Source organism: Lissotriton helveticus, chromosome 1_1 (genome assembly GCF_964261635.1).
Source record: "Lissotriton helveticus chromosome 1_1, aLisHel1.1, whole genome shotgun sequence".
In the NCBI taxonomy this organism is placed as follows: Eukaryota; Metazoa; Chordata; class Amphibia; order Caudata; family Salamandridae; genus Lissotriton; species Lissotriton helveticus.
In genome coordinates, this window is record NC_136057.1 from 436,585,318 (window position 1) to 436,606,862 (window position 21,545).

The 21,545-nt window shown below is 46.5% G+C and overlaps 1 long non-coding RNA gene across 9 annotated transcripts in view; it reads left to right on the forward strand.

Moving 5' to 3' along the window:
- The window catches only part of LOC144810969 (uncharacterized), a 318,656-nt gene that overhangs the window by 252,831 nt on the left and 44,280 nt on the right, over positions 1-21,545 (forward strand). For 2 of the 9 annotated variants that reach the window (XR_013606901.1, XR_013606894.1), the window contains exons 5-8: positions 11,443-11,607; positions 11,810-11,962; positions 12,107-12,205; positions 18,216-21,031. This is a non-coding gene — a long non-coding RNA (uncharacterized LOC144810969). Of the gene's footprint in view, positions 1-11,442; positions 11,608-11,809; positions 15,932-18,215; positions 21,032-21,545 lie in introns of those variants that run through there. The other 7 variants (XR_013606897.1, XR_013606896.1, XR_013606899.1 and 4 more) reach the window with 6 other exon arrangements.

Consider the following 21,545-nt stretch of genomic DNA (forward strand, 5'->3'; position numbering starts at 1 on the left):
GGCATAATTTTATCAACAATAGTATTTCTATATAGCAGAAAATCAGTTACTCTATTCAACTTCATATTTCTTCAGAAATTGGGGGATTTTCATTTTCTTCCAAACAATAAATGAGACCCTAAGTTTGTGAGTTTCACTTCTGGCCCAGGATGCTTGTTTTTTGCTAATTTCAGACTATGTTGTGTTCAAAATGCTGTATTGTGATCTAGATGCTGCACACTTACCAAGCTTACTTTTGAGTTGGCCACATACTTTTAGCAGGGTCATTTATCGTTTCGGCCTGCTCATTAAGGCTCACCAAGGATGCTAACTTTAAACTTCCTAACACTTGATATAGTCATTAACCACCATTGCTAGCAGGAGGAAGAGTATGTGTTATCCCAAAGGCACTGTGTAGGAGAGTAGGGTCTGCAATCCTATGATCACCCAGATTTTTGCTTTTTGCTGCACTGGTTTACGACTTTCCCTGGCTGTGGGCCTGCTAATCAGACCCACAGCCTAGCTGTTCTCTCTATCCAAATTGTACTCAGGTACTGAATTGGCACTGGGCCCTCTCCAAGTCCCTGTACCCAGGGCTGAGGTGCACCCAGAAGTCTCCCAGGGGCTGAAGCATGTATTATGCCACCCCTGGATTGACTAACTAAAACTGACACAACTGGCTGCACGACAGCTGGGGCAAGGTGGTGTACTCACCCTTTGCTTTAGATATAGTATACCTATATCTAACCCTAAAAATGGACACACAGATCTCCTATCAGTCACTCCTATAGCAGGCCTTAACAATCCTGAAGGCAGAGTGCTTGGAATCGTGTGAGATGGTGCTCTAGCATGAGCTGAGCCTGTCTGCGGCTTTCGGGATCCATCCCTTAGCCGTTTCCATGATATCGCATACCATATACTCTTAAGTGCATTATAATCCTCGCGGTTATGTGCCAACTCTGGTATCGCTTTATCAAAACATGTCGAGTAAGGTGCCATACGAATTGGAATACTAACCCCTCGCCAATTCTGGCGACGGGGTTAGCATTCCACCCTTCTAGAGGGACACGACATGCCTGTAACCTATAACCCGGTTAAAAGTCAGACAGAGCCTTAGCATCCACAAAATGGATGCTGCCACCGAGACACAAGTCTGCCCTCCTGCTGCTGGGAGTCCTCCCAGAGCAGGAGATAAGGACAAAGGGTTTCCTGCCAGGGGCGGTGCCAGCACCGTCCCAGACAGGGTTTTGTGTATTGTAGGTAGGCAGGGCTTTAGAGGAAGGTGACTGCAAGTGGCACCCCGGTGCTCACTGTGCATAGGCCGGCTTGAACCAGTTCCAGGGTCACTCCAGACCCTGTGCTGGGGAAAAGCCCGCCAAGGAAGTGGGTGTAACCACCCCCCTCCTAGTCCCACCCATAGGGCAGGACTTAGTCGCGTGCCAGCCCCTTTTTACAGGATAAAGGTAGAGACTGGCCCCCTTCCAAATCAGATCATCTTTGAATCCTGAAACTACTTTCTGCGAAAGGAACTCAAGACTTCTTCCTAAGATTTCTCCCTTGTGACTAAGGAGTAGTCACCCTGCATCCGCAGGCACCATCCAAGAACACTGCGGTCTGCTGTAAGTCCTTCCTCCGGAATCCGACTGCCCAGCTCGACGAGAACCGGCTTCCCTGGCACCTCTGACCTCTACCCACCTCTACAGCCCAGCTGAGAACCGTGGGTGCGACGAGACCTCAAGGGACCGGCCATCTGCAAGACTGCACGACTTCTTTCCAGCAAGCCCGCCGAGTAATCTACTGGTGAGTGCTTTGGGGTCCGAGAAGCCCCGACTCTGAGCAGCTCCAGCTCCGAAGTGCAGCCCCCCAGCATCTCCACGATCTGCGTGGGGCCCTTCTGCTTTCCGCTGCTCACCGCGTTGTTTGGCTACTAGCCCGTTGGCTTGTGGCCTTCCTGACGACGCCCGACGACATTTCTGCTGCTGGTCTGGTTGCTCCAGACTGGCCCTTGCTCCCTTCCAGAAGAGGAGCACCCTGGACCCTCCTGGTCCACTCAAGACGCCATTTTGAGTCCACCGCGTGGGCTTGAATTAGCCAAGGCTTGTTGCCCAATCCTGGGTAACTTCGACGCCAACGACTTCATCCTTCGTGGGACAGCTCGCACCTCCATCCTGGTCGCCGACAACGCCTCCTGGTCCGAGAGACTGCAGAGCCCAGCAGTGCCCACTCACCTGACTGCGGTGACTTCGCCCGGTGCCATCCTGGTGCCCACTTAATCACTGGCTAGTGATTCAAGAACTTGGTCCCCTCTGCTTTCAGGTTTTCTTCTTCCTTGATCCAGGCTTGGATCCATCGAACTTTCCTTCACTGGTCGCCTGCCAGCAACTTCTTCCTTCCAGGCTCCTGGTCCGGCAACGAGATCCCCGACGTCTTTTCAGACCTATGCAGCTGCAGCCCCTGGGCTAGGTAACTTCGGCACTCCGGTGTCCCAGCATAGCCTCACTATCCAAGGGTCAGGATCCACTGTCGTTTTCTCCCTACCAGGTCGGGTTCGCCCGTGAACACTAACTTTGTGAATTCTAGCTTCCATAGACTTTGTCCCGCATCCCGCGTGAGAGTGCACACTCTGCACCCGAGTCCCCTGGGCCTCCTAGTAGTAATCTAACGATTCCCTAGTCCAGTCCTAGCGATTCCAAAGCCTATTAGAACTGTTACTTACCTGCTAGTAATTCGCATTCCACTTTTAGCGTATATGGTTTTTCGTGCCCCTCGGGCATTTGTGTAACGTGCTAACTTAAAAGTATTTTCGTAAGAGTTTTGTTGTGTGCTTAGCTCCCTGTCTCATAAAGAGCCAGGGTAGTCTTGTTATAAATAAATACACTGTTTATTTTCATAACAACTTGTGTGGTGTCCTTTCACTGGGTGTTCAAGGGGTAATGTGATGGTAAAACAGCTGGCTTAACACGCCCTCTAGAGTCTTAGCCTTAGACTGCTCGTATCCATGCTACTAGGATAGCTGGTCTATAAGGTTGACTTACAACCAATCATCAATAAGGGTTGTTTGGACTGATATATAGTGATCACTAGAATAGTGAGCACTGCACATCAGGCCAACTTCTCACATTGGTGAGCAGCGGTTGGGATTTGAGCTTGCTGTTGTTTTACCACACATGCCCTAAGAATATCTTGTGAAAGATCACATAAGTACTAAAGGTACATATAACTTAGCTTAGAATACTCTGAGTTCTACTGAACCAGCTGTTGTAGCTCCTAGGGCCTAGCACACCCTAAACTACAACTCTAGCAAGGGATCAGTAGGCAAACATATAGTGTAGGTAAGTGCACCACTTACACCTCACTAGAAAAGCATGTCGACTCAGGGGGACTCTACTGAGACTCCCCTGGTCAGTGTTGACCCTCCACAGGTCACTTCAAGATATGCAGCTCTCAGTTTTCAGGAGATGAGACAAATCTGTGTCTCCAGGAAACTGAAGCAGGGGTCTAACCCCACCATTCCCTTTCTGATAGGTCTCTTAGAGACATATGATGCCAGAAAGCTCTCTCAGTTACATGAGAGCATGCCAGCCTTAGAGGGAACCTCTGGGGATCCAGACCTCCCCAACACTGATTCAGCAGTTGAGGAGGAGGATCAGGAGGTACTCTCTGGGGATGAGGTAGACAAGGGTCTTGAGGTAGTCAGAAGGCTAACTAGGACCAACTTAGACTTACTTGGGCTAGGATCTGGGGGCCCCCCAGTACTAACCCGAAGTGGGCCTAACCTTGGAGTTAGGAGAGATAGATCTCTTTCTAGGGACTCCAATAGATCTCTGCACTCTAATGCCTCTTCTCAGGGGAGAAGGAATCCTCCACAGAGGAGATTTACTTCCCCTCAGAGAAAGGAGCATGAGGCTAGGATGAGACAAGCTGAACTGAGGATTGAAAGGGAAGAAATTGCCCTGGCCAAAGAGAAGCTTGCCCTGGCAAGAGAGCAGCAGATGAGTGGGCTAGCTCCCACTGGTGGCAGCAATCTCCCAAGAGATAGAGAGAAGGGTTTAGATACTAAACACCTGACTAAAATAGTGCCCCCCTTTAAGCAAGGGGATGACATCCAGAAATGGATGGCTGCTCTGGAGAGGGCCTGCACTGTGCAGAACATTCCCCAGAGTCAGTGGGCAGCTATACTGTGGCTCTCCTTTGATGGTAAAGGTAGAGATAAGCTCCTCACTACAAGAGTGGAGGATGCTAACAATTACCAGGTCCTGAAGAATACACTGGTTGATGGGTTTGGTTTAACCACTGAGCAGTACAGGTTGCTGTTCAGAGACACCCAGAAAACTCAGTCTCAGGACTGGTCTGATTTTGTGGATTGTGCCACTAAGGCTTTGGAGGGCTGGTTGCTGGGTAGCAAGGTTACAGATTACACAGGATTGTATAATCTAATGATGAGAGAACAAATTTTGAACAATTGTCAGAACCAGTTGCTGCACCAGCACCTTGTTGATTCAGATCTGACCTCTCCCCAAGAATTGGGAAAGAAGGCAGACAAATGGGTCAGGACAAGGATCAAGCAGAACCAGAACCAGAACCAGGGTGGTCAGAAGAAAGCAGACCAGAAGGGTAATGTTAAGAATGAGCAAAATGACCAGAAGTCTTCACCAGGTCCCCAACAAACCAAAGAGGGTGGGGGTCAGGCTTCCCAGAAGAAGAAGACTCAAGAAGGCCAGTCAAAAAGGTGGTGCCAGTACTGCAAAAGTAAATCTCACTGGTTTAGTGAGTGCACCAAAAGAGGAGGAGGACAAACTCCTGCCACTACAGCTCCTAAAGCAACTGCACCCCCTAGTACAGTCAGTAGTGGTAGTGTCACTCCCAAGGCATTAGTTGGGTTAACCTTGGGTACTGAGGGGTCTGACAACTTAGTTGGCACACTCACTCAGGCTGTCCTTGTCTGTACAGGGGATATGGATATGTCCCCTGAAATAAGTCCCAATACTTTGGGCAAATACAGGCAGACACCTTTGATTAATGGCAAAATGGCTCAGGCCTATAGGGACACTTGTGCCAGTGTCACCATGGTGACACCTAACTTTGTGGACCCTGGACAGATCATGCCAGGTACTGATTTCCTGGTGACCAATGCCAGCAATGTCACTACTAGTCATAGTGTGGCAATTGTAGCTTTCTCCTGGGGTGGAGTGAAGGGACAAAAGAAAGTTGTAGTCAGTTCAGACCTCCCAGTTGATTGTTTGTTGGGCAATGATTTGGAGTCATCACAATGGTCAGAAGTGGAGCAGAGGACTCACATGGAGATGTTAGGCTTGCCAGCACATGTGCTTGCTGTGACTAGGTCACAGGCCAGAAAATGCCCCACTGAACAGGTGCTGGATCCTGAAATGATGGACCAGACACCTCCCAAGAAGAAGAGCAGTAAGGGTAAGGCTTTGCCTTCCCCCTTGCCCCAGGTTGAGGATCAAGTCTCTGAGGAGGCTGATCTAGAAGAGCTGAGGGAAACTGAGCCTAAAGAGCTTGAACTTGATCAAGTTGAGTTTCTGGGCTCAGGGGGACCCTCCAGAGCAGACCTGGGGAAGGAACAGTTGAGCTGCCCTTCCCTTGAACCCCTCAGACAGCAGGCTGCTGCTGAGGCTGCAGGGAATGCCACAGGTGCCCACAGGGTATACTGGGAAGATGGACTCCTGTACTCTGAGTCAAGAGACCCCAAGCCTGGTGCAACCAGGAGGCTGGTCATCCCCTTGTCTCTGAGAGGTTTCCTTCTCACCTTGGCCCATGAGATTCCCCTTGCAGGTCATTTAGGTCAGACAAAGACTTGGGACAGGCTTGTCTCACACTTTCACTGGCCCCATATGAATGAGAATACCAAGGAGTTTTGTCGCTCATGTGTCACTTGCCAAGCCAGTGGTAAGTCAGGTGGCACAACAAAGGCCCCCCTCATACCACTACCTGTGGTGGGGGTTCCCTTTGAAAGAGTGGGGATTGACATTGTTGGTCCAATGGAACCCCAGACAGCATCAGGACACAAGTTTATACTGGTGGTGGTGGACCATGCCACCAGGTATCCTGAGGCTATTCCCCTTAGGACCACTACAGCCCCTGTAGTGGCAAGAGCCCTAGTTGGAGTGTTCTCCAGAGTGGGTTTCCCTAAGGAGGTCGTTTCTGACAGAGGTACAAACTTCATGTCAGGATATCTGACTGCCATGTGGAAAGAGTGTGGTGTGAACTACAAGTTCACCACACCCTATCATCCACAATGCAATGGGCTTGTTGAGAGATTCAACAGGACCCTGAAAGGGATGATTCATGGACTACCTGAAACTCTTAGGAGAAGATGGGATGTCCTGATCCCCTGCCTCTTGTTTGCTTACAGAGAGGTCCCACAGAAGGGGGTTGGTTACAGCCCTTTTGAGCTTCTGTATGGGCATCCTGTAAGAGGACCCCTGTGTTTGGTGAAGGAAGGATGGGAGAGACCTCTCAAAAAGCCTGCAACCAACATAGTGGACTATGTACTTGGTCTCCGCTCCAGGATGGCTGAGTATATGGAGAAGGCATCTAAAAACCTTGAGGCCAGCCAGGAACTTCAAAAAGCTTGGCATGACCAAAAGGCTGTACTGACTGTGTACCAGCCAGGACAGAAGGTGTGGGTGCTGGAGCCAGTGGCCCCAGCAGCTCTGAAAGACAAATGGTCTGGGCCCCACACCATCATTGAGCAAAAGGGAGAGGTTACCTACTTGGTGGACCTTGGAACTCCCAGGAGCCCTCTCAGAGTGCTCCATGTTAACAGGCTCAAGGCATATGTTGACAGGAAGGACATGAGCTTGCTCATGGCCACAGATGAGGGACAGGAGGAAGAGAGTGACCCTCTCCCAGACCTGCTCACTCAGAATCCTGATGATGGGTCAGTTGATGGTGTTGTCTTTTGTGGCAGCCTCACTGAACATCAGCAACAGGATTGCAGGCAAGTTCTGCAATCCTTTCGACATATGTTCTCTCTGACACCCAGCCAAACTGATTGGTGTACCCATGATGTTGACACTGGAGACAGTCTGCCTGTCAAGAGTAAAATCTACAGACAGCCTGATCATGTTAGAGACTGCATCAAAACTGAAGTGCAAAAGATGTTGGAACTGGGAGTCATTGAGCCCTCAGATAGCCCTTGGGCTAGCCCAGTAGTTCTAGTGCCAAAGCCTCACACCCAGGGTGGTAAGAGAGAGATGAGGTTTTGCGTAGACTACAGAGGCCTCAATGCAGTCACTAAGACTGATGCCCACCCAATACCAAGAGCAGATGAGCTTATAGATAGATTGGCTTCTGCCAACTTCTTAAGCACATTTGATTTGACAGCTGGGTATTGGCAAATCAGGTTAGCTGAGGAAGCCAAACCCAAGACAGCATTTTCTACCCCTGGAGGGCATTATCAATTTGTGGTAATGCCCTTTGGACTGAAAAATGCACCTGCCACCTTCCAAAGGTTGGTGAATCAAGTCCTCACTGGGCTGGATGACTTCTGTGCAGCATATCTGGACGATATTGCTGTCTTTAGCTCCACCTGGGAGGATCACCTGGTCCACCTGAGGAAAGTGTTGGAGGCCCTGCAAAAGGCAGGCCTCACTATCAAGGCCACAAAGTGCCAGATAGGGCAGTCACAGGTTGTATACCTGGGCCACCTTGTAGGTGGAGGCCAGGTTCAGCCACTGGAGAGTAAGATACAGGCCATCAAGGACTGGACTCCTCCAATCACCCAGACTCAGGTTCGAGCTTTCTTGGGCCTGACTGGGTACTATAGGAAGTTTGTCAGAAATTATGGGTCCATAGTGACCCCCCTTAATGACCTGACAAGCAAGAAGATGCCAAAGAAAGTTCAGTGGACAGCAAGCTGTCAGAAAGCATTCAATGACCTAAAGCAGGCCATGTGCACAGCACCTATCCTCAAGAGTCCAGATTACTCCAAGCCATTCATTGTCCAAACAGATGCTTCTGAGTTGGGTGTGGGAGCTGTTCTGTCTCAACTGAATTTTGATGGTAATGATCAGCCTATTGCTTTCATTAGTAGAAGGTTGACACCCAGAGAGAAAAATTGGTCAGCTATTGAGAGGGAGGCCTTTGCTGTGGTCTGGGCCCTGAAGAAGCTCAGGGCCTACTTGTTTGGCACTCACTTCACCATTCAGACAGACCATAAGCCCCTCTTGTGGCTAAATCAGATGAAGGGTGAAAACCCCAAACTGCTTAGGTGGTCCATTTCCCTACAGGGGATGGATTTTACAGTGGAGCATAGACCTGGGACTGATCACAGCAATGCTGATGGGCTCTCCAGGTATTTCCACTTAGAGCAAGAAGACTCACCTGGTCAAGGTTAGTTTATTGTCCCAAAGTTTGGGGGGGGGTCATGTAGGAGAGTAGGGTCTGCAATCCTATGATCACCCAGATTTTTGCTTTTTGCTGCACTGGTTTACGACTTTCCCTGGCTGTGGGCCTGCTAATCAGACCCACAGCCTAGCTGTTCTCTCTATCCAAATTGTACTCAGGTACTGAATTGGCACTGGGCCCTCTCCAAGTCCCTGTACCCAGGGCTGAGGTGCACCCAGAAGTCTCCCAGGGGCTGAAGCATGTATTATGCCACCCCTGGATTGACTAACTAAAACTGACACAACTGGCTGCACGACAGCTGGGGCAAGGTGGTGTACTCACCCTTTGCTTTAGATATAGTATACCTATATCTAACCCTAAAAATGGACACACAGATCTCCTATCAGTCACTCCTATAGCAGGCCTTAACAATCCTGAAGGCAGAGTGCTTGGAATCGTGTGAGATGGTGCTCTAGCATGAGCTGAGCCTGTCTGCGGCTTTCGGGATCCATCCCTTAGCCGTTTCCATGATATCGCATACCATATACTCTTAAGTGCATTATAATCCTCGCGGTTATGTGCCAACTCTGGTATCGCTTTATCAAAACATGTCGAGTAAGGTGCCATACGAATTGGAATACTAACCCCTCGCCAATTCTGGCGACGGGGTTAGCATTCCACCCTTCTAGAGGGACACGACATGCCTGTAACCTATAACCCGGTTAAAAGTCAGACAGAGCCTTAGCATCCACAAAATGGATGCTGCCACCGAGACACAAGTCTGCCCTCCTGCTGCTGGGAGTCCTCCCAGAGCAGGAGATAAGGACAAAGGGTTTCCTGCCAGGGGCGGTGCCAGCACCGTCCCAGACAGGGTTTTGTGTATTGTAGGTAGGCAGGGCTTTAGAGGAAGGTGACTGCAAGTGGCACCCCGGTGCTCACTGTGCATAGGCCGGCTTGAACCAGTTCCAGGGTCACTCCAGACCCTGTGCTGGGGAAAAGCCCGCCAAGGAAGTGGGTGTAACCACCCCCCTCCTAGTCCCACCCATAGGGCAGGACTTAGTCGCGTGCCAGCCCCTTTTTACAGGATAAAGGTAGAGACTGGCCCCCTTCCAAATCAGATCATCTTTGAATCCTGAAACTACTTTCTGCGAAAGGAACTCAAGACTTCTTCCTAAGATTTCTCCCTTGTGACTAAGGAGTAGTCACCCTGCATCCGCAGGCACCATCCAAGAACACTGCGGTCTGCTGTAAGTCCTTCCTCCGGAATCCGACTGCCCAGCTCGACGAGAACCGGCTTCCCTGGCACCTCTGACCTCTACCCACCTCTACAGCCCAGCTGAGAACCGTGGGTGCGACGAGACCTCAAGGGACCGGCCATCTGCAAGACTGCACGACTTCTTTCCAGCAAGCCCGCCGAGTAATCTACTGGTGAGTGCTTTGGGGTCCGAGAAGCCCCGACTCTGAGCAGCTCCAGCTCCGAAGTGCAGCCCCCCAGCATCTCCACGATCTGCGTGGGGCCCTTCTGCTTTCCGCTGCTCACCGCGTTGTTTGGCTACTAGCCCGTTGGCTTGTGGCCTTCCTGACGACGCCCGACGACATTTCTGCTGCTGGTCTGGTTGCTCCAGACTGGCCCTTGCTCCCTTCCAGAAGAGGAGCACCCTGGACCCTCCTGGTCCACTCAAGACGCCATTTTGAGTCCACCGCGTGGGCTTGAATTAGCCAAGGCTTGTTGCCCAATCCTGGGTAACTTCGACGCCAACGACTTCATCCTTCGTGGGACAGCTCGCACCTCCATCCTGGTCGCCGACAACGCCTCCTGGTCCGAGAGACTGCAGAGCCCAGCAGTGCCCACTCACCTGACTGCGGTGACTTCGCCCGGTGCCATCCTGGTGCCCACTTAATCACTGGCTAGTGATTCAAGAACTTGGTCCCCTCTGCTTTCAGGTTTTCTTCTTCCTTGATCCAGGCTTGGATCCATCGAACTTTCCTTCACTGGTCGCCTGCCAGCAACTTCTTCCTTCCAGGCTCCTGGTCCGGCAACGAGATCCCCGACGTCTTTTCAGACCTATGCAGCTGCAGCCCCTGGGCTAGGTAACTTCGGCACTCCGGTGTCCCAGCATAGCCTCACTATCCAAGGGTCAGGATCCACTGTCGTTTTCTCCCTACCAGGTCGGGTTCGCCCGTGAACACTAACTTTGTGAATTCTAGCTTCCATAGACTTTGTCCCGCATCCCGCGTGAGAGTGCACACTCTGCACCCGAGTCCCCTGGGCCTCCTAGTAGTAATCTAACGATTCCCTAGTCCAGTCCTAGCGATTCCAAAGCCTATTAGAACTGTTACTTACCTGCTAGTAATTCGCATTCCACTTTTAGCGTATATGGTTTTTCGTGCCCCTCGGGCATTTGTGTAACGTGCTAACTTAAAAGTATTTTCGTAAGAGTTTTGTTGTGTGCTTAGCTCCCTGTCTCATAAAGAGCCAGGGTAGTCTTGTTATAAATAAATACACTGTTTATTTTCATAACAACTTGTGTGGTGTCCTTTCACTGGGTGTTCAAGGGGTAATGTGATGGTAAAACAGCTGGCTTAACACGCCCTCTAGAGTCTTAGCCTTAGACTGCTCGTATCCATGCTACTAGGATAGCTGGTCTATAAGGTTGACTTACAACCAATCATCAATAAGGGTTGTTTGGACTGATATATAGTGATCACTAGAATAGTGAGCACTGCACATCAGGCCAACTTCTCACACACTGAATTCAGTTGGTCTACAGGTATACCTACTCTTTACCATTTGTCTGGTCCTGAGCACCACAGCATGATGAGCAGACAACATGTTGTCCAGTAACTTAAAGGCCACATGTGTTGAGAGGAAGGTTTTAACAACTGACGTAATCTTTAAACATTTGGGATCATTTTACACAGTTTGAAAATTACCTTTTGGTTTCTCTGTATCCCCGTCCTCCTCTCCTCCCATTGGGGAATGTGGACCAGTTCTATTCTGAAAAGTCTCAACATTGATTTTCCCCTTATAAATATACAGTTCTAGCATGAATGCACAAGTTCTACTCAAGGAATCTGTCTAAAATGGGGAAATTATATTTCTTTCCACAGTCCGGCAGGGCACAAGTGTTGGTATCCAGGCAAATATTTTTATTTGGGAGAAGCAAAGAGAACTGATTTCCACTTCAGATAACTATTGGTGGTGCTGGATGGGAATCTACAAATTGGCTGAACCCAGGGCTTGATGGCAACAGGCATTGCTTCCCAAAAGTGTAGGTAAAGTATTCTTATTGCTCCAACATTTAATGGTCAGTTAAAGTATCCAGTTGTTTAATGTATATAACTTAACTGATTTTTGTGAAAGGTTGAGGGTGGGATCTGCAGGCATATTAGCAATCAGCATATAAATAATTTAAGTCAATCGAACTGTTCTGCGCTTGTCGGTAGAAACTCATAGATGTTTTATCCACTTCTCCAGGGGACCAACAGATGGTTGAGAGAAACATGAAGGAACAGAACATGCCCGGGGCTCGCTTAGAGGCTATTGCGAAGCTTCTGATATCCAAGACGTGAAATCCTGAAGCAGTGGCCCTGCAGCAGAGAACACCTGACCTGTAGTGGGAGCTGAGAAGTGTGTTGGGTGCACAGAAACATAAAATGTTGCATCATTCTGTTGTTTATACATCTGTGATCTAATGGCATGTACTAAGTACTAACTAACTGTACATCATCGTATTATAAACCTGTAATCTGCATGCTCTTGCTTTTTTTGTAGGTAACAGAAGAATGGAAATGAACAATGCATTGCCAACTGCTCTGTTTACATGTAGATGGGCGTGTATAGTGGTAAAGCATTCCTCCCAAAATTATATAGGTAAAGATTGGAGAAAGACGTGCGTATTAGAGTATTGGGGTAATGGCAACTTGGCACCTCAAGGGCGTGTCTGTGCACAAAATCATTCGGGAGAAGGCCAGACGCTGAAGCAACCAAAGGAGGACTAGAGTAGTGAAGAATGAATGTACCTGTTATTAGCAGCATGGAATATAATTATTGTTTGCCTGCATTCTAAATTTAGAGGGGGTGGAGATGATGCTGGGGGAGAAGCGGGTGGGGTTATCTCTGCCTTTTAGCTGCATACTACTACTATGAATGAATAGTCATTATTTTGTTATTGCCCTTTCCACTCCCTATGCGTCATCGGCTTCAGCTCAGTTAACAGCTATTAACACCCGGAGGTGACGGCATTAGAGCGTAAATAGCATGAAAAGGCCATCAATATATCAAAGTACCTTGTGACAAACAGGCCTCTCTGAAAAAGTCCTTGGTAAGTGCCCAGTGAGCCAACTGCCTGGAGTCATTCCTGTCTCCAATTAATGGAAGCTTATCAGAAAAGTATCACAGTTTATAAATCGAAATCTTCAGGGTTGAATTATGGGTAGTTTCACATGGTTGGCTGGCTAATGATTCTGTGTGGTCTGGGAGTATCCCACAAGGCTTCCTTAACCATAAATATGCTTGCATTGTTTCGACATCTTTAAAGCCAAAGACTGAACTGGATGGGACCCCTTAACATCGAATCAACAATATCGATGGGATTGAGTATCTGAAATAGCATATTTACAGGTAAGTCTAGATTTTCTATACCTTACTCCACATATATGTCCCTACGCAGTACATATATCTTCAAGGTACGTAGATGTGGAGTTAGGAATAATAAATCTGTATTTCCTCTATGCACTTACCTTTCAATTTTTTGTCTCACGATATTCTGTACTCGATATTAGTATGCTACGATATTGTTGATGTCGATAGTAGAATCGCTGAACCGTTCTGTTGGCATCATCGCCGTAGGTGAGCTATAACAGCCCCACCCTTATCCGCAGCTCACCATCTGTCCTTCCACCTAAGAGCCATTTTTTAGTTTCCTGTGTTTTTTTCTCCCTGGAATGGGGAGCTCTCTTTGCAATGCATATGTTTGTCATTAATTTAAAAATGGTTACGTTCTACATGCCATGAATATGTATTGTGTTGCAGTTCTTGTTTCTCAGTTCACAGCTACAAGCTACTTTTATTGGCCACCAGCCATCTTTTTTGTTTCTTCTTGCTTAGTACTCTTTTTCATTTTTTGTTTTAAAAAATTAATGTACTGTCCACTGTTTTCTAAGTACTTTCTCCCAATGAAATGTTGACCATTGGCAGTCAGCATTGGTTTAAAATATTTTGCTGGCTAACCATGACTGGAAAGAGCAGCACTTATCAGGTTTCACCAGCAGTCAATCAAAACTTTTGGTGAAAGATGAATTTTTCAATTTCAAAATCACAGGACCTGCCTTTTTAAATACAAAATGAATTACTTTTACAGTGGGGTGTAATTGTATTTAAAAATGTATGTTCCAAAGTAGTAGTGTCACTGAGACTATTATTTAGAAATAAACAGTAGTTTCAGAGAGAGCTAATGAGCTCTGTTAGTAAATCTTTTGCTTTCACCTACGTTGGGGCCTGACAGCGCAGGAGTATCGATGGCAAAGAAGGTGCTTTCCGCAAAATGTTTCTAGGTACCCAAAAATGTGGCACCGTCATTTCTTCAACATACCTTTGTGAAGACTTTCATCAGAAAGAGCCTTCACACAAAGACGTACCTTAGTAAGATGAAGAAAAGGCAGGGTTATTAGTATGGGGAGACTTAGCTGTAGAAGGCTCTCTCTTGCCTTGGGCATCACTTAAGAAAAAACTGGAGGATTTAAATATTTACAATTAAAGAGTTGGTCCCAAAACCTTAAAAAACCAATAGGTCTAGGGAACACGCTGGAAGAACATTTAGTAAAGAAGCTCACAGGGAAGAAAGAGGTATCATTCTTTTATTTGGGCAATTCAAGAGGCCATAGATGGAGATTTTAGACTAGCCAGAGAGTTGTGGGAAGAATCCATCCTGGAGACAGATTGGGTAGATCTGTGGCAAACTTCTTGTAACACCTTGTTCTCAGTTGTAAAGCCAGCTTGGTTGAGAATAAACATTATTTCACCACACATAGGGCTTACCTATCCCCGGCGAGACTTTCTAAAATGACCAATGGCCCATCTGCTAGATGCAAAAAATGTGACATGGAAAATGCCCCCGATACACATATATTCTGGGCTTGCCCAGCCATTTCTGAATTCTGTTAAAAATTCGGAAATTCCTTAACGACTATCTTGGGATATCCAGTACAAATTTCCCTCAGGCTTATCATTTTTGGCATATTAAGTGAAATCAGAGGCCCGAAGAGAGGTTTTCTATTTTTGCCATATTGCTGGCCAGACGGGAAATATGCAAGAGATGGGCTGAGGCCTTACCCCCCCATACACTCGGACTGGTTATCCTCCTTTTATAAAACATCTAAGACTGATTTGGCCAGATTAAAAAAGAGTAAGAAGAGAGCTATTTGGTATTGCCTTCTGAACTGGACTTTAGTTTAGATAGCTATTATTGTTATGTTTTGATAAGACCATTCATATAACCCCTCTTATCCTATGATTAAGCCTCATGGGAAGCTCTCAGACTGTGCTGGGCCTCGCTACATCTTCTTGGGCCCCAGTTTGGATCCAAGGTGGGCCTTCAGCAATAGTCTTCAGTTTTCAGTAATCAGTAGAGAGCGCGACCACCCTCTCATTGACAATGAGAGGTCAGCTACAGGAAGGAAGTTGGTTTGCTACTGGTAGGCGGGCGACAGAGAAGAGGGATGCTACCCTAAACGCCTACTTCTCTTAATTGAGTAAAGTGGCGACCTCCTGATCTCCAAGTTGGCTGGGGTTGGAGGCGAAAGAGGAAAAAAAAAAGGATGAAGAAAAAGATGACTACACAGCTGCTCTTTTCACGACATATTCACTTCAATAAGACCTGCCTGCTTCTATAGGTCTGAGGCAAACAGCTGCTGTGTGAAAAGACCAAAAGCCTTTTTAGAGCAAGGCGTCTTGGGTTGCTGCTTGTGTCCTCACGCCTTAGATGGAAGTGTTGATGGGTGATTTCTCTGTAAGGATTTTAGCTTCTTTATAGAGAATAGTCTGGTGGGGGTCTCAGGGATTTGAGTCTTTACCCCTAAACTTATTTGAAACACAAGACTGGTACCCAAGAAGAACAGATTCAGTGTGATTTTATTGGGCGCTATATTCACTCTGAGAATAATATTCGGGATTAATATTGCTGTGATTAATATTGAGTACCTGTATTATTGCTTATGTAATAATTTTGGCTCATTAATATTGTTTTGGTTCTGGGGGTTTTGACTTGTGTATTACTATGCTTTTATTTCTGTACTGGGAAAAGCCCACACCGCCCTCCCTTAATCTGTTTCTCCACATTTATTAACTAATCTTATGCCTTACTATTTTTTATGGGCTATAACTGCTGTGTTCCTCCTCCCTTACCCTTCTGATTTTTGTTCCCTGCATTCTTACCTCATGTTATTGCCTAACCTCTAATTAACGTTTCTCTTTAACCCGACATAATTGTCTATTGCTTTCCCATTTTTTTGTCCCCTTTCGTTTTTGGGTTCCCAATATTATTTCCCCTTACATTTTGTATTTGTAGTTTAATGTGTGAAATAACTTTACCATAAGAAATGTCTCTGCTTGTAATTTGGCATGGCCGCACACAGTCATTCAGGGCCACATTTATTATAGGGTTTTGTTCTCCTTGCGTCACACAAGGTGACGAAAGGGCAACACAATCCTTGCAGCAGATTTACGAAATCTATAAAATCTATCAGGAATTATAAAGCACAGCAAATCACCTGTGAGGGTCTTAAGGCACTGGAGTTGCCAGCAGCTTTGCAGAGAAAGCTGTGAAAAACAAGGCAAAAGCAGGAGTAACACTCAGAAAGAGGGGGGTAGGAAGTAGAAAGCAGTAAAAAACTAGGTGAAAGCAGGAGATAGAACTAAATAAAATGGGGAAAGGACAGAGAAAGCAGTAAAAAACGAGTCAAAAGCAGGAAAAGCACTCTGAAAGACAGGGGAAAGGAAGAAAACAGTAAAAACGATGCAAAAGCAGACCAAAGCACTCAGAAAACCTGGGGAGGGGGTGTGGAGGAAGGAGAAAGCAGTAAACGAGGCAAAAGCAGGAAAAGCACTCCGGAAAAACAGGTAAGTGGGAAAAAGGAGTAGAAACAGGGAACAGGCATGAAAAGCACTCAGAAAAACAGTGGAAAGGAAGACGTGGGAAGTTAAAAATGAGACAAAAGCAAGAGAAAGCATTCAGAAAAATGGCGAGAAAGCAGAGTGGTGCAGCAGCACGGGAGAGCTAGGCCCGGGGACTTTATCAATCCACACATGGCTACCTTGTGTGGCTTGGTACATCTGGAGTAACGTAAAGCAGCGTAAGTCACTGCCTTGCATTATTCTGCACCTGAAAAGTGTTACATGGGTGGAGCGTATGTGTCCCCATGTATCCACCCATGCATTTTGCCTCTTTCCCAGATTTACCTAGACTGGCAAACCTGGGAACGTGTCAAAATTGTACGCCATCCTAAAAAAAGGCACAAGGAAAAATATCTTTAATTCTCCTTGTTTTTTCCTCTTTCTACGTGTGCTGCATTCAGCAACACACTTAGAAAGAGGAAAACGCATTTAAGGATTGTTTTTGTGCAGGAAGGTGTCCCTTACTGCAGCAAGCCGCCCAGCAGCGCAGGCCCCCATGCACTGTAACGCAAGGGTGCCTGCGTTTATGCTGGGCATCGCTAGGAGAGAGCAACAATGTGCCATGTTGTGATAGATATGGTTAATTCGTGCCCTCTCCATTTGTCGCAGCGCATTGCGCAGAGTCAAAGTTTGATAAATCTTACCCTTAGATAGCAAACTACGCACGTATCTCCAACTAAGCTTTTTTCATTTACAGGCCTATGCAGTGCGCATTTGTGCACAAGTCTAGAAATCTGTCAGTGATATTCCAGATGCATGCAATAAAGAAACATGGTGATGTACCTAATGCTTTAAATGGGCCGGCACTTTTTTATTTTGGGAGGTTGAGTTCCGGCACTTCTCAAGAGAAATGCTATACTTTTAATTGGAGAGTACCGGCACTTCTCATAAACAAGCAGGTTCTCTGCTACAGAGTACCTGCACTTCTATGTTTCCATTTCAATCACTGGATGTACCATAGGCTGGCGAGGATGCCTCCAGCTCGTAAGAGTAGATTCAGCGGTGGTGCTTGCACCGCGCCGACGCCCCTGCGCCGAGGAGCTCCCGAGTCATTCCTCGCAGCGCTCTTCACTTGCCACTTTCACTGGTGTAAAGTTAGAGCCTTGAGCAAAGCTCTCGTGAATTATTGACTGAGAGAAGCTACCGTGCGTCGAGCACTGGAAAAAGCCGGTACCGTCTGTCACCTGCAGCGACGGCTTATCTATTTTTAATCAATGTTTAAACATGTTGCAGTTCTAATCACCAAACGACCAACTTTTACCTAGAAGAATCTATTTAAAGAAAGAGAGTGCTCCTAGGATCCGATGTCACCTTGTCTCCGCGCGGGCTCGCTTGTAGGACGCCCTGACACTTGTCACGGTGCAGCGCACACCTGGGACGGGGAGTTAGAACACGGACTGCACCCCTTAAATGTTTTCTTTGTAAAAATCTTCAGCTGTATAATAAATTTGTGATTCTGCTTTATAGAAGGTAAGCGTTGAATATGTGTACAGAACTCATCTTACAGGGGTATCCTAAAAGCATGACATGAAGCTGGCCCTCCTGGACCAAAGGTGGTCACCCACGAGCGCATAATACAGGATCTTCCTTCGCATCACAGCTTGACTAGTGGGATTTGCAATATTTGTGATTTTTGAATATCTTAAATTGTCAGATATTCACTACATTTCAAATTCAATTAATTTTGTTTATTGAATATTTTCTTTTTTAGTGAGGCCTGGAAGTACCTCGGATCTAAATGCACCGAAGGAAACTTGAACTAAGAAGGGCAGTGATTGGCGAAGGAAGGGGAAATACAATGCACACGTTTAATTGTGTAACAGACCACAGAACCATTCTGCTGTAAGACAGCCGTGGAACACACCAACGAGAGATGGGCTCCAGGTTCCAGATAAGGGGTGGCTGTTCAGCCTGGCTTTTGAATTGTTAGAATGGGCCTTGCGGGCCAGGAGCAGTAGCCCAGTGTTACGTTTTGACCTCTGTAAGTTCATTTTTTGTAGTGAATTGTGTATCTTCTTCTTTGGGATCCCTCACTGTGGTACTAATTTGCTTCATTATGCAGACTAACACAAGCTCCAGCGCTAACTGGGTAGAATAAGGGCAGACACAGTAAATATATAATGCTCGCTGACATCAGAAGGCCTCCCACTTAAAAGGGTAGCCTGGGTGGATTTTCCTTGTGACCCCTTTACTCCCAGGACTGGTTTCAGCAGCCCTTCCCTTCCCAGCTCTTTCATATTTGGTGAAATGTAAAGTTTGTGTTGCCTGTGTCTCCCTTCCAAGTCTCAGTTCTCCCACTGTCATTGGATATTATTACGTTCTACGCTGAGCGTGCGTGGAGGCGTGATTTTAATCTATCCTAGAGTGAAGCGCATGTCAAACCCTAGGCTTCTCACGCTGGACATTTTTTGCATTTTCAAAGAGCTGCAGATGCGAGGCAGACTGAAGCTGGCAGAATATTTTTGCACTGGAAGTTTACGCCCAAGCCTCCCCGAGGCTAGGGTGGGGATCATACTATTTGCTGATGCAGAGAACTCAGTCATATGATCTACTTGCAGAGCTCATTAGATCTAAGGCATTAATCCTGAGTTCAGGAATGAATGTTGCCAGGTTCTTCTCACAAGGCTTGGCACTTCCACAAGGTATCTTGTATCCCCGTAGGGATTTTTGCAAAGCAGCTCATATCAGGATCAGGTTTGAGCCCTTTTAGTAGAGCAGGGCTTTGGCAGCCGGGGTTCCAGGAAATAGATATTTATCAACGTTCTGCCTGGCAACCCATACAGGATACAGACATTGATCGCAGTGGGGTCTCGGCCGCATCTACTTAGGATCTATTATCATTTATTTATTTTGATGAAACAAGGACACTTCATTCTCATTCCATAGTTGATATTGAAGCATAACTGATTATAACGTCAGTGGCTGTCATGTCGAGACTGATCTTGTGGAACTCTGCTGAACACTTCTACAAACTGTAAAACTGCTTCCAAAACAAAAAGAGTTGCTATCACTTTGCCATCTCAGTGTTTTTCCCTTTCTGTATTGTGCATAGGTGCTCCCATTGTGTCTTTCTTGTTTAGCCCCCTCTTTTCCCATGTTTTAGGTCCTGTCTATTGGATAGCACATGTGCTACTGGTTGTGAGACATATTATCTTACCTGGGGCTTAGAGTCCAACCATTGCTTACCATTGGTTGACTTTATTCTCACTCTCATTTGCTTTCTTCTTATTCGGTAACATGTGTGAGCTTTCCTTTATCTTCTTGTGTTGGTCCCTCCCTTGTAGCAGGTCATTACTTGTTTTCCTTCCACTGTTTCCTTTTCATGTGCTACTTTTTCATTTTATTTAAGAACTCTGGTTTTCCAGCTATCTCCCATATTTACTTCTATCCTCTGCCATGCACACATATGTTGCTCTTTCACTGGCTGTGTGCGTCTCCAGCACCCTTCTCTGTGAAGCCTTTGTGTGCTTATTCCCCACACTCTTTGCCCCTCCACGTTCCTCTCTCTCCATTAAATTCCCTCCAACCACTCCCACCATGTTCCTCCCCACCACACCCCTGTATTGCTTTGTCCCCTGCCCTCCTGTTGCTTCCCCTTCTGTGATTCTGTCACCTTTTCTCCTCCCTCTGTGTTGCTTACCCTCTCTGCGCTACTTTGGTTTCTTTTGTTTACCAATCCAGCTTGGATCAGCAAACAAAACAAAAGTAAATGCTCGCCTCATTTCATTTTGTAGGTGTGTAGGCCTACAAAATGACATAGCTGGTTGTGTCAGCCATTTTTCCTTCTTTTAAAAGCAATGCTGCCAGTAGGACCTAAAAACTTGGCCAATTGGCTTTGTCAATCACTGTTTACTTTTTGTGTTCTGTCTCATTTTTAGCTTGCTCCCTTAAAACTGTCTAAGTCCGTTTTCTCTCTTACTGGTACTTTCTCACTCTCTTGCTCTTTTCTCTTTATTTCTCACAGTCTCCCGCTCTTCCATTTCTTCTTGCTAGCTTGGTCTCCAGTCCTCACTCTTTCCCCATCTTTTTGTGTCTTCTTTATTTTTCTAACTTCACTCTTAAATGCTTTAACCCTTGTCCCCTCCTACCATGATGTTGGCTGTGTCTCTTTCTCTTTCCTCTAACTTCATTACATTATTTCTTCCCACCATATTCGATTTGTTTCCTACTTCTACACAAACGTGTGTGCTCTCTCATAGTCTTCATCCCTTGTTTCTCCTTTGGATAGTTCTATCATGTATGCCCACATTTTTTTTAACTTTTCCTAGCCTTTCTCTCTTTCACAATCTCTCACTAATTTGTTCATGGTGTTTTACAGCCTTTCCCTATTGTGTCTTCGTTTCTTTTTTGATTGGCTTACTTTATGTTTTGCATTTATGTCTGACACATACACAATACATGTTCGCAGTTTACCCCTTCAATGCCTCTAGATTATGCTCATATGTGCACCCACTGCCCACCGCATTTCTTTGTGCTGTCCCATACATGTAATTAGTTATTATTAAAATATAATGTCCTCATACGTCATTCATGTTTCTGACTTTCAAAGAGATCCAAATTATTGTTCGATGTCTGTAAATTTCAGGAATCATCACACCTACTAGTTTTATCATCACACTTACTAGTTTTATCCATGGGCCGCTCTGTTATGTTAACAGGGTATTTGTAGAGTTCACAGCTACTCGAAAGAGTGTCCCGGAACTAAGTGGGTGTGACAGATCAGGCTAACTAAAACGACACAGAGGCTATTGCTGGAACAACCAATTCTTTAAGGACTTCCTAAAAGAGAGAAGGTCATGCGATTGTCTTAGAGTTAGCGGCATACGGTTCCAAAGTTTGGTAACCCGCACCTGAAAAGATCTCCCTTTAAAACTAGAGCGGAGGGACTCAGGAGTGTGTACCAGAAACATCATCAAAGAGCTCTAATTTCACATAGGATACCTGCAGACCACCACAGGTGTTCTTGGAATAGTAATCCTGCTCAGTATGAGAGGAGTTGCTGGTACAAGCAGTGTGCACTTCTTGTAGAACTGGGGATATC